A 15,597-nucleotide genomic window follows, 5' to 3' on the forward strand; every position below is an offset into this window, starting at 1 on the left:
GCTTAGTTTGTTGTTGTTTAGAAAACTACTGTTGTTGATTGTAGCGAATTCGCGGATTAGCGTTCTTTAGCTGTTTTGAATTACGTTCTATTGGACATTTGAGTAGTTTAAAGATAACTACTGTGAGATATTGTAATACTCCATGATAATTTGAGAAAATTTAAGCATTTTTGTTGTGATAATAATAAATTTTTGTTCATTTTTCATCGGACTTGTGCATTCATTTCATAACGAACCCGTACGCACGCAACAATATTAAAAATCTTTTGATCATTTTTAAACATCCAATAGCCCCCAAATTGAATTATTCATAATTAAATTATTTTACAAAATCAGTTTCTAATTTCAGTTAATTTGTATTAAAAATTGAATAATAAAATTACCCATTTAATAATCTTTACATAAATGAATCATCTTTCTTTAAAACATGTAAGGAATTTATAGTGTTTTTGATGACACTGTTGGGAAATTGTTAAAAGGAATAAATTGTATTTTTAAAACTAAATCAATTCCTAGCCTCAGAATAAATACGTTTTCGTAAAATGAGAATGCTGCAGGCTTTTTTATATATTTAATATTTAGTTGTAAAAATTTGACATTATGTTAACAATTCTTTATATCATTCAAAAGGTAACTCAAGAAGCTCTTCTAAAATTCTATCTTTCTGCTCACGCAATTAAAAAAAAAATCTGAAAGGCCTCAGATTTTAGCAGTCACTCAAAGAAGCTAAAAGTTTATGAATGCATAGATTATCAATACAGATGGGGCAGGGGAAATAGCAAACCATTTTATAAGATACTGACACCAGAAAGTTATATATCTTCTATATATTTGAAAAAGGAAGAAATATATCATGTAATTATGTAGAAATATTAAAATGTTTTCAATTAGATATATCATGAATTAAATGCATTTTAAATCAATCAGATTAAAAATTAAAAAAAGCATTGTTAAGAACTGTGTGTAATGCTTTTAAATAGCTTGGCTTGTTAGTCAATAATATATTAGATTTTAAAGGTAAATATGTGAAATTTTGCCAAATGGCAAGACTTGAATAAAAAGCGAAACAAGTTTACGACTGACGATATGAAGTCACATTTCAAAACTAATAGCCCTTTTAGATTTAAAAAAAAAGTTGTGAAAATAATTTGCAATGGTTCATTGGTTATTATTTTACGCAAAAGTCAGTAAAATGAAATTTACCCGTTGAAATCAGCACCAAATTAAACTTTGTAAATTCTAGCGCATGTTAAAGGTTGTCTCATCCAGAATTTTATTACTAACCATTCATTTCAGAGCAAAATAAAACAGTAATTGCCATTTATATGACAATCAATATAAAAAATTTAAATCTGCATTTTACGCAACATAGAAAAACTTCAAAAGATCTACTGTTTACCATGCAATTAAGGCATTATATTCTGCTATCAACTCTATCAATTATTAATTCCATTAAGTATATTCAGTTTACTCTTTCTGCTCAATATATGCAATGTAAAATTTTCCGTAAATTTATTAATTCATTTTATTTTGAGGTGAGCTTTTATTCAACTCTCAATGTCAACGAGAATGTTTAGTTCATTTTTTATTCGGTCTCAAAAGAGAAATCAAAATACGTGGATTTATGAATCAAAATACATGAGAAATCACAGTGAGAAAAGCACTGCTACCTTAAACTGTGATTATATATAACAAATGCAGTGAATTATAGTTAAAAAATAGTGAAAATATTTATATTTCTGAACTATTTCATATATAACATTTTCAGTTTCGCATATGTGGCAATTTAAGAACTTTTTTACGTATACCAATTTTTTGAAATATCTGCAAATTTTTGTATCTTCAAGGAAAGCTTATTCTTTCACCTTTAGTATATAAGTAATGGTAATTTACCAGATAAAATTACTTAATGGGGAATACAGAAAAATATCTAACCACTTACCTTTGTGACTTCATCTGCAAAGAGACTAAAAAAGTAGTTCAGCTAAATCTGCTATAATAAATATTTATAATAATGCTAAATTATGCAATATCTATTAATATGACAAATTTATTTGGATGAAAAATAAACACATTCAGAAATTTATGGCACTATATTATGATTAACAGAGGAAAAACACTTTCCAAAATTCAAAATAGTTTTTATTAATCCAATTTATCACATTTTATTTGAATTTATGAAAAACAATCTTATATCCATGTATTCTTATGTACATAAGAACTCTTGATAAATTGGATCTCTGGCATTGCCTTTCACAGCACCTAAAATAAAAAAACACTCACAATTACTATATGTGAATATAATTCATAATTAAATTTAAACAAATGACTATTAGAATGCAAATTAAAGGAAGCATTTAAAATATTTTAACATTTAGTACCTATAAACAGAGTAGCAATTATTTGATTTTTCGATTATAGTAAAATAAACATGGGGGATGCCTTTTAAAATTTTTTATGTCAGAAAATAAACTCAAACCACCAGCTGAACATATGAGCAGTTTTATCAATCAGCCACTGGTAGGTAACCTAGATACTGAATCAACATATAAAGTTGCCAAGATAAAGAGAGAAACAAAATTATGATAATCACATCTTACCTATTCATAAAACTATTTTAAATTTAATGTGTAGGCAAGTCCAAAAAGAGTGAGAATGAATTTATTTTGCAACACAAAGTAAAGTCTTGCAGGAGCAAAGAAAACTTGTCTCATGAGATTGGCAAGTAAAAAATAATTAACTGCATCTGGTAACATTTATCTGACAACACATAAGTAATTGTTAGCTACGTGCAGAAAATAAAATCTGATCAGGGGCATAGCTAGAGGGGGGCAAGGGGGGCATCTGTCCCGGGGTGCAGAATCCAAGGGGCGTCAAACTGATGTTACGACATTTTAGAATTAAATGTTTTCCATCCTTGGCAAGCAGTAGGGGGCGTGAAATCTTCAGTAGTCCCTGGGTGCTGAAAACCCTAGCTATGACTCTGAATCTGATCATGTTAATGCAATTTTAAACTTTTGAATTTAACCGCAGAAATTTACCAAAGAAGTACTTGTAACAGTAGTAAATGAAGATGTGGCTAATCTTAACTGTATGGTACACCTTGGTTTCTGTCTGAAAAAAAATTGCAAAGTGGTATTGGTTGTTTGTGAAATGTGGAAGCCCATTGCATCAAATAAGTTTTTCGGTAACCCTAATGTTGATAATGTTGGCGAAAGTAGCCTTTGGGAAAAAAAAAAAAAAAAAAAAAAAAAAAAAAAAAAAAAAAACTTTTTTTTTGTCAATAAAAAGGAGTTATTTCTGCAAATATTGCCAACGTGCTGTGATAAATTTAGTTTTGGGCTACTTTTTTTAATAGTAAACCTTTTGTACGGTCCCAGGTTTTTGGTTCTTACCATTCTTTTCAATTGCTGTGTTTGGTTGCACGGAAGTGGTATGGTCTTGTATTTTGAACATGCTATTTATTATTTTGGTGTGCATACCATCGTTTGAGTATGTCTGAGGTGACTAAGAGACGAAAAATTTAATTGAATTGCTTACCTGGAGGATGGTGGTGGGAAGCCTAAACATATGCATGTGAAAAAAAAGGTATGTTAAAAAAATGACGTTTCATTTATTTTTTGTCTCTGTGTGTTAATTTTTGTTAGATTTGTTGTTTAATGTTTTTATGTTAGGAAATATGTATTTATGGTAACTTATTCCTCTCTGTTTGTGTATTTTGGGTTGTCTGTGTGTTAAGACAGTGGCGAATTTTTTCTGGTAACTATGATATTTTTAACTTTCTGATTTTCTTAAAGTGAAAATAGATCAATGTGTACATGGACAAAGTTAAGGCAGTGCACAATGCCCAGTTTGTGCAGTTCTCTGTTTTAATAGGTCGATGTGTACATGGACACAGAGTTTGTGTATGTCTTTGACTTCTTATTTTGGTTTTGTGTAGCGGCCACCTTGAAATTGGTGCCGATCCTCTCAGGTGACGATCTTGATATAAAAAAAAAGAAACGATTCGCCAAGGGTTACAGTAGAGTAAATTTTTACCAAAGATGTTCTACCATAATCACCATTTCAGTGGTTTAAACACTAGTGGAGCAGTATGCAGAGATGAAGATTTGAGTTTTGTTTACACAGCATGATGGTTTAGGCACTCCAGCCATTACAGTGAACAAAATTATAATAAACATAGCCACAATAATTGTCTATAAATATTGATGTATAACACTGCATTAACTAATATATTTCTTATGCTAGTATATACAGAATCCTTAATCGAAGGGAAAATCAGAAGACTGTGCATGCATTTTCCTTTAACTGAAACATAGTGTTGCATAATCGAGAAAATATTGTTAAGAATTTTATTATTACTATTTTTTATTATTATTGTCTATTTTTCAAAAGTGTGTTTTTGTTTTATTATTGTGTGAAGTTGTAACTATATGTCTTTTCTTGTGTGGCAACAACGCTTCTGTAATTCTTCAATTTGAACTTTTGGATGTGTGCCAAGTTTGATGGCGTAATGCTCTGGTGAGAGCGTCGATTGATTGTGTAGATGAAACATGTTGTTTCAGAACGTTATTTCTTTAAAATATGTAAAATAAATGTTTTGTTTTCTGAACTCGGATTATGCAAACGTTATTTAGTTTCAACATAAAAGTTTGGCGTCCGTTTGACAGGACGTTTGTGTGATTTCGAGTAGTTTTGATTTAGGCGTTTTGTTAAAATGGAGTTGTTAAAGGCAAAACGTAAAAGTGAACGTACTTCGTTTACGTTAACTACTAAGATTGTGGAAGAAGAATTGCCTACTTGTACGGATCCTGAGAGATTGCAAGTGTTGTTGGGGCAACTAATTGACAAATTTGAACGCCTGGACAGTACTCAAAGCAGTGTTTTAGAACAAACCAAGGAAGCTGATTTCGAAAATGAATTTAATACGGCTGAAGGATACAGAGATTCCTTTATAGCTTTAAAGGTGAAACTACAGAATAAAATTGGACAATTGAATTCGATGAATGTTACTACACATATGGCTTCAGTTTCGATTTCGGATCCTAAAGAAAATAAAAACAGGAAGTTCAAACTTCCTAAACTTGAACTGAAAAAATTTTCTGGAGATGCAACAGAATTTTTAGGCTTTTGGAGCCAATTCTCCAAAATTCATGAAGATGCGGATATTGTGCCGGAAGATAAATTTTTGTACTTAGTGCAAAGTGCGGTACCTGGCTCAAAGGCAGCTCAACTTTTGAACAGTTTTCCTGTTACCGCTGCGAATTATCCTAAAGCTATCGAGCAGCTGAAAGAAAGATTTGGTAGAGAAGACCTTCTGGTGCAGATCTATGTAAGAGATTTGCTTGGGCTTGTTACAAAGAATGCTACAACAGGCAGAACGGCGTCGGACTTAGGAGTAATTTATGATAGTATAGAAAGTAAATTACGAGCGCTGGAAAGCTTAGGACGCACCAAGGAAAAGTTTGCTGATTTCTTGGGACCTTTAGTGGAGTCGTGCCTACCTGAGAATATTCTACGTGCCTGGGAGCGGAGTCGAACTTCTGAACAGGGACAGGAAAAGAGTTCTGAAAGAACGCTTGAAAAACTAATGTGTTTTTTAAGGCATGAAGTAGAATCGGAAGAAATGATTAGATTAGCACAATCAGGATTTACTCATTCTGTTAAGCGTCTTAATAAAAATGTTATTTCAGGTAATTCAGATTTAGCAACAGCTGCCGTGCTGGTAAGTACAAATGAAACCAGTAAAGGTAAGCAAAATGTTTGTATATTTTGTGGTAAGCCTCATATGAGTGCTAAGTGTTTTAAAGCTGAAAATATGAGCTTAAATGAAAAGAGGCAACTTGTACAAAAGAAAGGTGTTTGTTTTTCATGTTTAAGAATTGGCCATTTAAAAAACCAATGTAAAGCCAATATTAAATGCCCCATTTGCAGTTGTGATCATATAAAATTTATGTGTCCTCAGAATGTTAGTTCTGTACAACAAAATGACTCTAAGTTGGATGTTTCCCTTTCTAATAATAGTAAGAGCGAGAAAGTTTATTTGCAAACTTTATGTGTTCTAATTAAAGTTAAAGATCGAGAGAGAAAAATTAGGATTCTCTTGGATTCGGGATCCCAACGATCATACGTTGGGGAGAAAATTATGAAGCGAATGAAGGCTGATCCTATTCGACAGGAGAAAGTAATTCATGGTTTGTTTGGGGGGAGGGAAACTGCGCCTGTAACCCATTCTGTTTTTGTTATTGACATAAGCAGTTTAGATAACACTTTTAGGTGTTGTTTTGAAGCTTTTTCTGAAAAAAAAGATATGTGGATTTGTTCCAACAATCAAGAATGCTCAGATTATAGAGGAATTGAAAAGCAGGAAAATTGAGGTCAGTGACACTTTTTGCGAGGAAAGTGAAATTGATTTATTGATAGGTGCAGATGTCATTGGTAAACTGTTAACTGACGAATACCTAGAATTACCCTCTGGTTTAACTGCAGTGAAAACAAAACTGGGTTGGACGGTTATGGGTAAAGAAAATGATACTGTCAGGGATAATGCCCTAATAAGTCTTTCCTTACATGTAAATAATGCTTCTTTGAAATCTTTATGGGAGCTTGAAGTTTTGGGTATTTCCGACCCGATGGAAAATAGTAAAACGAAAAATCTTCATTGCGACTATGAGATTGATTTTCAGAATAAATTATCTATTCGGCCCGATGGTAGATATGAATTAGAATTACCCTGGAAATGCGAATCTACCAATTTATCAGATAATAAAAGCATTGCTTTGACACGTCATCAAAAAATGATAAAGAGGGCAAAAGAAAATAATTCTTTGAAGGAATATCAAGAAGTGTTTAGAGAGTGGGAAAATTTAAATATTATAGAAAAGGTTCCAGAAAAGGAATTAAACAATAAATGCCACTTTTTACCACACAGACCGGTTATTAAGATGAATAGTGAAAGCACTAAGATAAGACCCGTTTTTGATGCTTCATCTTGTGAAAAGGGAAAACCATCTTTGAATCAGTGTTTATTGAAAGGACCTAATTTAATAGAATTAGTCCCTGATATTTTAGACAGAATGAGATATTTTCCTATTGGTCTGAGTGCAGACATAGAGAAAGCATTCTTGCAGTTAGGAATTTCTCCGAAGGATAGAGATTACTTGCGATTTTTCTATCCAAGTGATGAGGGAGAAATAGTGTATAGGCACTGCAGAGTAGTTTTTGGGGTTTCCTGCAGCCCTTATCTACTAGGTGCGTCTATTAAATATCTCTTGAATAATTGTCCATCTGACTTTTTAGATGTGGCTGACAAATTAAAAAATTCGTTCTATGTAGATAATTGTATTACGGGTGTTTACAATATTGAGGAACAAGAGGATTTAATTCAAAAGGCCAAAAGTCTTATGTCGAGAGGCAGATTTAATTTAAGGGGATGGGAGAGCAATGTTGCTTCCAAATATACTACAAAACATTCTGGGGACACACCTCTTTTAGGAATATTGTGGAATTTAGACAATGATACTTTAAGGTGTAATATAAATGTAAATATGATAACTTGTGATACTAAGGTAACTAAGAGACTGATTCTGTCTATTGTACAATCAATTTTTGATCCAATTGGAATACTTGCACCAATAACTTTGCTTCCAAAACTTTTGTTACAAGAAACATGGAAGTTGAAATTTTCTTGGGACGAGGTATTGCCTCATGATTTTGTAAGTAAATTTTTTGTGTGGTTATCTGATATACTTTTGTTGAAAAATGTGGCAATACCCCGATTCATTGGAACCTTTGCAACAGTTGAATTGCATGTATTTGTCGATGCCTGCAAATATGCTTATGCAGGATGTATTTTCGCGAGAAGTGTTGATTCATGCAGTGTAAAAATTACTCTCTTAAGAGCAAAATCTAGAGTAGCTCCTATTAAGAATTTGACGATTCCTAGATTAGAATTAATGTCCTGTTGCATTGGATCACGATTATTATATTCTGTTTGTAAAGCTCTTAATGATTTTGATATAAATGTAACTTTGTGGTGTGATTCCACAGTCGCATTATGGTGGATCAGAAATCCTGGTAATTGGTCAAACTTTGTAAGCAATCGTGTTAAAGAAATTACTAAGTTGACAAAACCTGAATCATGGAGGCATGTGCCTGGTAATATGAACCCAGCAGATGTGTTATCTCGAGATTGCTCTGCTAAACAAATGATTAACTCGGAGTGGTTTAAGGGACCTCTCTGGCTAAGAGAAAGCCCTGAATTTTGGCCTTCGAATATTGTTTGTCAGCCGAGCGAAGCTGACTTGGAAAAGAGGAAGGTAAAACTTATTAATGTTATCTTTTCAGAGGATACTACTCCTTGGTATGCAGAAAGAGTTTCTGATTATGAGAAAATGATTCGTGTAACCGGTTGGGTGTTACGTTTTATTTCTAACTGTAGGAAGAAGTCAAATTTGTGTAAAGAATCTAAACTAACTGTTGCTGAAATCATAAATTCCGAAAAAGTTTTGATTCGGTTGGTTCAAAGCTCAAATTTCCCTGACATTGGAGCTCTTAATTCACTTGATGTATTCATTGATAATGAAAAAATTATAAGAGTTAAAACTAGAATATTGGAACGCAAAGACAATTCCGAATTTTTAACACCAATTTTGTTACCGAGTAAATGTATCTTTACTACATTGTTAATTGAGTCAGTTCATAAGAAACATTGTCATGCTGGAACTCAAATGCTTCAATCTATTTTAAGAGAAAGATTCTGGATACTAAAACAACGTAAAACTGTGCGTAATGTGTTAAAAGGGTGTGTAATATGTCAACGATATAAAGCGAAACCGATGTCTTGCGAAGTGACTCATCTTCCTGAAGATCGCGTAGGAGATTATAGGGCTTTTGAAATTTTGGGAGTAGATTTAGCTGGCCCATTGTTTTTGAAAAATGGTAAGAAGGTTTGGATGGCACTCTTCACATGCGCTGTGTACAGGGCAATCCATCTAGAATTGGTGACTTCGTTATCAACAGAATCTTTTCTTTTGGCTTTAAGACGATTCATAGCCAGACGTGGCAGACCACGAACCATTTATTCTGACAATGGGACTAACTTCCGAGGAACGTATAACGAAATGTCTAAACTTAACTGGGACATAATAGAGAATGAGGCAAAAATAAAGAGAATAGTATGGAAATTCAATCCACCAACAGCCTCCTGGTGGGGAGGTTGGTGGGAACGGCTAGTTCGCATGGTTAAAGAACTTTTAAGACGTTCTTTGGGAAAATCGGTTTTATCTTATGAAGAACTGGAAACCTTAATTTGCGACTGTGAGTCGGTAATTAATTCTCGACCTTTAACATATATTTCGGAGAACTCTGAAGATGCTATCCCTTTAACTCCGTCAATGTTTTTAATTGAAAATTGTACTTCGAATGTAGCAGATATAGATAAAATTGACTCTCAGCATTTTTTTAGAAGAATTAAATACCGCACAAAACTTCTTAAAGATTTAAGGAACCGTTTCCGAAAAGAATATTTGGGGCAATTAATAATGAAACAACCACAAAATAAAGTAACCCGGTTGCCTAAAATTGGGGAGATAGTCTTAATAGGCAATGATTTCAAAAAACGCTTGTATTGGCCTTTGGGTAAAATTATAGAGAAAATTCCTGGTCGGGATGGCAAAATTCGAACAGTTAAACTAAAAACTCAGAATGGGATTTTCATAAGGCTCGTTCAGCGTATTTATCCACTAGAGATACAACTAAGTGAAAATTATTTAGTTGAAGAGCCTAACGTTAACGACGATAAGAAAAACGATCAGACTGACGTACAGCATATAAAACAGAAATTTACGTCGTCAGGACGGCTTGTTAAGAAGCCTAATGTACTAGACCTTTTTAATAGGATAACATATGTTTTTGAGTCGTTTGCCACTGACTCAAAAAGGGGGGAGGATGTTGCATAATCGAGAAAATATTGTTAAGAATTTTATTATTACTATTTTTTATTATTATTGTCTATTTTTCAAAAGTGTGTTTTTGTTTTATTATTGTGTGAAGTTGTAACTATATGTCTTTTCTTGTGTGGCAACAACGCTTCTGTAATTCTTCAATTTGAACTTTTGGATGTGTGCCAAGTTTGATGGCGTAATGCTCTGGTGAGAGCGTCGATTGATTGTGTAGATGAAACATGTTGTTTCAGAACGTTATTTCTTTAAAATATGTAAAATAAATGTTTTGTTTTCTGAACTCGGATTATGCAAACGTTATTTAGTTTCAACAATAGATTTGACCAAACAAATCTCAGTCTTACGGGACATGCCACACTATGCAGATAGACAGTAAAAAAGTGCTTGTGTTGTTTTTATTTGTTAGAGGTATGAAATAAATATACTTCTAGATTTTAATTTTTTCTTTTCTTGTTTTACATTTGGATTACCTATCAAAAAGTGAGAAATTTTGATATTATTACAATATCGGAGTTAAAATAACAATTATTGGACATGTTAAAGTAATGAAAATTTTTAATTAGGTTAAAAAGTAACCCTTAATGTGGCATATTTTTGAATTAAACTCTATCGACATTAAAAACAACAAAACGTCCCTCTTTATTAAGGACTTTAATTAACTAATTTTAAATACGGAGCTATGAATTAATTTTTTCCCTTGCATGTTATAATAACTGAATTAAAATTACTCTGATACAGTCAAAATTCCTAAATGCAAGTACATAAAATTTACTTTAGCAATTTAAAAAGATGAGACACACTGAACACGTGAATAAATTTCTATCAAAGAATAATTTATTAAATTTGGCCCGTTCCATAGTAAACTTTAACCATTAGATTACATTATTACACCATGTTATCAATTTGAAAAGCAAGTCATATGCCAGATCTTGTATGTAAAAGAAATGCACAAAATAATATACAGATTATTGAAAAATGATGTATACCAATGTTTATAGATATGATTAAATATAATAGAAAATTTACTGTCACAACCACATTTTTAAGTGAAATGTATTATTTTAACATTTTACAATATTTAAGGCATGGCACTAAATGCAACATTATGGGCCTGGATATAAGTTAGTAAACTAAAAAAAATAATAATAATCAAAGAATTAATGTCATGAAAAATTTCAAAAACAAGCAGAATTTAATTTAGAAGACCTTTAGACACTTATGATAAATAAATCTGAGAATTCTTCACCCAAAATTAAATTATAATTAACTAAAACCAGTTTGACTGACCTTCTACAAAATCCTTCAGCTGCAATTTTTTCTAACTTGAAAACCAAATTCTTCTCCACATGGTAATAACATCTTAACCAGTTGAAATTCCTGCAGAAAGTTTGATAACACAGTAACAGAATTAATAGAATAGAAAAATTAACACAAAAGTATAGAACATCATTTAAACTTAACATTATTACAAATTTTGGTGCTTTCTGACTATCTGCAAAGCTGTGAAAATTGGCAAAATGGTTAGTTTATGGTTCATATCTACTGCTCTGTTCACAAGTAGTAATTCAAATAAGCACTTTATAAGAAACAAGAAATTTTAGGATGCACACACACAAAAATATATACATTGGGTCAATATTCACATATTTTTCATCCAATGGAATACTATTCAGAAATAAAGATTAAATATAAAGCATGTAAATACATGTGTGTGGTATGCATATTCATAGTTTGCTATTATCGTGTGCATACTCTTGCTGTTTTAGCAAAAGTTGAACCTGTGAGGGCAGATGATAAGAAAGTATCAGAATTTTTCATGTATAAGAAAAGATTGCCCTGACAATAGTATCTCAATTGTTTAGCACTGACATTTACATAGCGCATTAGAAATATATAGTAATACATGTATAATAAAAAGATAATTGCATATTATTAATTCATTTTTTTAAATGCCAAACTTTAACAATTCTTTCACATATAATTAAACAGAATTCTTTCACATGAACATCTAAAATCCATTCTTAACTAAAGAATAAATAATAAAACCATGTAAATTTCTTATCAAGCCCATCATTTCCGAAATGTCTACTTCTGAAAGTTCCCAGCATTTCTCAATATATTATTAAATTACTAAACTAAGCATCAATGATCGTTATGTTCGCTAATGTGGCAATATCTTTCACACTTCTTTGTTACCACAAGTAACAAGTAGGCTTCAATAAATCTTTAACTGTTACATGCTACTTTTGTCTAAAATTTGTACAAATAATAAAATTAAATGAGCTCTTTATAATATGCTTAAAGAAATAATTTTGTATGAAAATTTGTATGTTATATATTGGCCTGATTAATGATTCAGGAAATAATTCGGGTTTTCAAAGTGCTTCCAATAATTCAAATTTCAGCTCGTGTCAAAATAAAATCTATAACACAAAGATAAACAAATTTCCTTATGAACAATGCATTTTAACATTATTCAATTACTGGCAATCACACAGTACTGATTGCTTCAATAAACATTACTGTAACTGTGTTATTTAAAAGACTGTAATGTTTTAATTATTTCCTTAATTAAAACATTACAGTCTTTTCCTCCTTCTAACACCAAAAGAAAACCCAGATAAGAAATATAAAAATATCAGTAAAAATAAATTATATTATTGAATGACACTTTACATTAATTACACTTATGCATATATTATTTTATTATAAATTATTTCAAAATCAAAGGAGAGAAGGGGGAGAAACTTTAATATTGACATTTCTAAAATGATATAAACATTAATCATTTAGTACAGTTTGTTATTTCAGGCAAAAAGAATTCACTTTTCTGGATAGCATTTATATTTCCATCTCACTTTCAATGAAATATCAAGAGAAATGCATATAATTTAAACACCAGTTTATTTTATTTATCAGACAGATTATGTCAACTCGAAAAAACCTATCAGTAAAATTCGGTAGTAATAATTCTGAATGTTAGGCAACTTGCAAGATTCAACAAAAATTATCAATACTTTTATTATAATGACAATACTACAGTAACATGAACATAAAATTAAACTGCATATAACTATAAAATAAGCCAGCATATAATAATGGTGCATTGGTTTCTAAAACAATGGGCTCGATGAAAAACTACATGTATTATGGTAGCTATTCATATTCTTCAGCTTTCCTAATATTCTCATGTTCACTTTACATAACTAAAGTATCTAAAATACAATAAAAATGCAAACAATATTTATGAGAAAATGTTAAAAGCAATCATAAGCATTTGATTGAATGACCATATTTTGTCTTCCTGCAAGTCGAATCTTAAAATGATATGCAGTTTGAAAAATGCTTAATCCTTTTATAAACTATTCAAAATAGATTAAAAAAAGGTACTGTTCTGTTATCAGGACCGGGTTCAGAATTGTATTTATGTATGCTTGTATATTTGTATGTTTGTGTGTCTACATATACACATCTATGCACATACTTACGAACACAGGTTCATACATTTCCGATTCTGGTCCCAATAACAGAACAGTACCCCCAAAAAAACTTGAATTACAAACTAGATTAAGATAATGTTTCAACCATACATATTTTGGACAAAACAATGCAAACTCTTATTTTTATACAATTGTTCAAACTATTTAACATAAATTTATTGCTGCAATAAAATAATAAGCCGTCTGGGTTTAATCCTAGTATCCGGTGCACACGGGATTTGGCTACTTCTGGCGACTTTGATAAGCAGTAAAAACGGAACATATACGACAAGTAGAAACGGGTATTCAAAAAATATATATAGTTATACGTAGTATATACTATGTATATAGTGATAGTATATAGTGTACTTTAAGTATTTATATAGACGTTCTTTGGGTCTATATATATATATACTTAAAGTACACTGAAATTGTATATATGTAAAATTTTTTAGTATATATATAGGCGTTCTTTGGGTCATTTTTGGGTGTTGGCGATAATTTTCAAAATCGCGCCAAGGCTGCACCGTATACTAGGATTTTACCGCAATCTGATCACACATATTATTTTGAAACTGAATGCATAAACTAGACTAAAAAAAATTCAGTCACAAACATTTGGATAGCAGGGCAAATTAGATATTTGAAAAGACAGCCAGCCATTGAAATACACGTAATTCACGACAGAATGGTAACAATTCATAAAGCTTTGAAACATTTAACTGTCAAAATGACATAAATAACATAAATTCGAAAAGCAAAAAAAGTAAACATACAAGTATTGCAACTGAACTTACCTTTCATGCAACAAAAAATATCCATACAAGTTAACCTCATGGCGCAGCCATCTTGGATTTCGTTTCAAATCAGACAGATGTTTACGGATTTGCGGAAGAATACGAGGAACTAGTAGTTTGCCGGATACAATGTGCAATGACGCGAAAGAATATAGTTCTGTAGAACTTCCTACATTATTCCGTAATAAACAGTACTATTTCCTAATTTTTTCTTTATCTAATTAATTAATTAATAGGGAAATAGTTAAATAATGCCGAATTCATTTTTAATGAAATGTAAAATTTTGCATGTATGGGACGACCACCTTCCGTCCAATATTTCTGAGAATATAAACAAATTTTGGAATCTGAGAGTATCAGTAAATAAATATATAGAATATCGCCTCTAAAACGACCACTTCTGAAAGTGACCAATATAAATAAATATTGATATTAAGCATTATTTCTATAAGACGACCATCTCTATTTAAGACCAAAGTTTCTAGAATCTTGGATAGTCATCGGAGATGTATCTTTACTGCGAAATTATCGCACGACTGTAATTCAATATCAATAACAGATCGCGCGATTGAAAATCATTTTCTGTCCTGTAATTAGAGGAAAAAAATTTTCCTTATGAGGTATTTCTCCCGCTTTCCTAGCGTGCCTTCGTGGTGTAATAGTTCTGCACGCTGGGCCGGTATTTCAGAGGTCCGTGGTTCGATTCACGGCGAATGCGGTTGCTAATTTTTCATCTCTACGGCTTCCCAAAAAAATCCTAATGTCTCTACAGTGGCGCCCGAATTAAAAAGGTGTTGGATGAGGTATATCCACACCCAGGATTTAGTGATTGGATCCCTTTAAAAAAAAAGTCGGCCTTTAAAAAGAGAAGTAATATAAGGTATTTCTCCCGCTTTCCTAGCGTGTCTTCGGCCCACCAGCGGCCGAGCGGTAAAGTCGCTGAACCCTGGTAGTGCGATCCGAGGTTCGAATCCCGCGAACGGGCTGGCTGCATGGGTGTTTTCGTGGTTTTCCCCACGTGTAACGTGTATACGAGCCAGTTTCCCTTAGAAAGTCCTCCACGAAGACATCCCTCCCCTTAGGCAGATAGCCCTAGTGTGCTCTGCCATAATTAAATACACCACCACCACACCTAGCGTGTCTTCGTGGCGTAGTGGTTCTGCACACTGGGCCGGTATTCCAGAGGTCCGTCCTTCGATTCCCGGCGAAGGCAGTTGCTAATTTTTCATGTTTCCTGCTTCCAAAAAAATACCTAATGCTTCTAAAAAAATACCTATATATTTGTAGTAGGGTTTGTAATCTGTAAGTAATTATACATGTAATTTATACATTTTTTTATAAAAAAAAATATATGTTATT

The 15,597-nt window shown here is 32.0% G+C and overlaps 1 long non-coding RNA gene across 1 annotated transcript; it reads right to left on the bottom strand.

The window, feature by feature from the left end:
* Nucleotides 1-2,082: 2,082 nt before the first annotated feature.
* Nucleotides 2,083-14,323, bottom strand: LOC146993282 (uncharacterized). The gene is made up of 3 exons (XR_015038501.1): nucleotides 14,239-14,323; nucleotides 11,250-11,339; nucleotides 2,083-2,262 (listed from the first exon to the last, which is right to left on the bottom strand). It is a non-coding gene; the product is annotated as an uncharacterized LOC146993282 (long non-coding RNA).
* Between the last annotated feature and the right edge of the window lie 1,274 nt (nucleotides 14,324-15,597).

The sequence above is a fragment of the Stegodyphus dumicola genome, chromosome X1 (assembly GCF_044657685.1).
Source record: "Stegodyphus dumicola isolate Sdum_Otavi_A_Nest chromosome X1, ASM4465768v1".
In the NCBI taxonomy this organism is placed as follows: domain Eukaryota; kingdom Metazoa; phylum Arthropoda; class Arachnida; order Araneae; family Eresidae; genus Stegodyphus; species Stegodyphus dumicola.